This window comes from Babylonia areolata, chromosome 2 (assembly GCF_041734735.1).
Source record: "Babylonia areolata isolate BAREFJ2019XMU chromosome 2, ASM4173473v1, whole genome shotgun sequence".
NCBI classification, from domain to species: Eukaryota; Metazoa; Mollusca; class Gastropoda; order Neogastropoda; family Buccinidae; genus Babylonia; species Babylonia areolata.
In genome coordinates, this window is record NC_134877.1 from 56886209 (window position 1) to 56888231 (window position 2023).

Consider the following 2023-nt stretch of genomic DNA (forward strand, 5'->3'; position numbering starts at 1 on the left):
GTGTCTGTGTGTGTGCGTGTGTCTGTGTGTGTGTGTGTGTGCGTGTGTATGTGTGTGTGTGTGTGTTTGCACGTGATGGGGGAGGGGGAGTGTGTTTGTGAGTGATGGGGGGAGGGGGGGAGGATTGTTTGCACGTGACGGGGATGTGCTATTTGGGGGCGAAGGGAGGGGGGTGTGGGGGGGTACAGGAATGGGCAGTGGCATTTCATCCCAAGAAGTCAAAGGGGAGAGAACACGGTGAAGGTGGTGCCGGGTGAGGAAGAAGTGGGGGTGGGAGTGGATGGAGCGGGTGGATGAGAGGGTTTGAGGAGAGGGGTGGGGGTGAGCGAGGGGGCGGAGATGGGGGGGGAGTGGGAATGATGGGTCACAGCATCGTGTTAAGGATTTGTTGTACGTTCTTGTTAATGTTGTTGTCCTTGCTCTTGCTGTTACTGTTATTGTTGTCGTAGTTGTTGTTGTTTATGATGAATGAGATTTGGCTTTTTATGTTTTTTTCAACGACGTTGATGATGATGTTTTCGTGTTATGATGAAAGTTTCTTGTCTTCATCAGCAGTGAGTTATTCTGAATGTTATCGTGGAGGATGTTTATTGGTTCTTTGTTCTCTGGGAATAGTGTTATGGTTTCGCATGTCTCTCATTTACCCATACCCGCTTCTAATCAGTGTCAGACTTTTCATCAAGCCTGTCGAGTGAAGGAAAGGGTTCGCTCCGTACCTGCAGAGCTGTTGTTCAAACACCTCAAAACTTAACAGACGACGCCCCTCTCCCTCCCTCCCTCCCCACCCACCCTCCATTCAGTGCCCCGTACATCTTCCCCCCCTTACCCCCACCCCCACCCCCACCCCCCAAACGTCTCAGAGGTGCATTGCGAATACTTTAATCAAGGTTCACAGACACAAACACAGACACACACACAGACACACACACAGACACACACAGAACCACAGACACAGACACACAGACACAGACACACACACGCGCACACACACACACACACACACACACACACACACACACACACACACACACACACAGCGACAGAGTTACAGACAGAAAACAGAAAGGTGCAGATACACATGTTGCGAACAACACAAACACTTCAGGCCAGTCCATTTCCAAGCAAAACCCCTCACCTCCATCTCTGGTGGCCCTGCACTGTAGCGAGACGACGCTCTCTCCCCGGGGAGAGGAGCCCGAATTTCACACAGAGAAATCTAGTGTGACAAAAACACCAACAACAATACAATACAATACAATACAATACAATACGATACGATACGATACAATACAATAGCAATGCAATACAAGTTATCACAAAAGTCAGTGCGCTAAACAAGTGCGGATATCCTTGTTAGGACGTTTAAAGAAAAAAAGAAAAGAAAACAAAGGCTGCTGTATTCCATTGCATCAAATTGTCTTACAGCACGTCGACTGGTCTCTCCGAAATCACAGAGAGATGGTGGGCGGTGGGGAGCAGAGTGGGGTGTGGGGGGTGGGGGTGCATGTCGGGGCAGTTCTGGAATCGAAAGCCAAAGATGGCAAGGTAGTGTTGTGTTTGTTTTGTTATACTTTGACCCTGCCCATTGTGTCAAGCATAGTGGTCAGGGTGGTGGTGCTTTTTAACCGGGAATTCAGGGAACGCGTTTATACGAGTGGCTGGAGCGGTCTTGGATCTGTGAGGTCAGGGGGTTCGAATCCGGCCAGCTCCTGCAGTGCGTGTGTGGGTAAAGGGTGTAGTTTTTATTTACTCTTTACATTTTATTTTATTTTTATTTTTTGTTCGTTTGGTTGGGATTTTTGTGTGTGTTTTGTTTCTTCCGCAAGGGTCAACACATCGACAACTGCCCCAGATCCGCAGGGAGCTGAAACAGTCATGCACAAACAAACAATGAAGAGCTTGGATTCACTGCTGCACTTCATGTTGTTGTTTTGGGGGCGGGTTTTTTTTGTTGTTGTTTTTTTCGTTGTTTTTTTCTGTCATACACACAGCAGGTAAGATTAAACTGCAAGTCGTTTTGCAT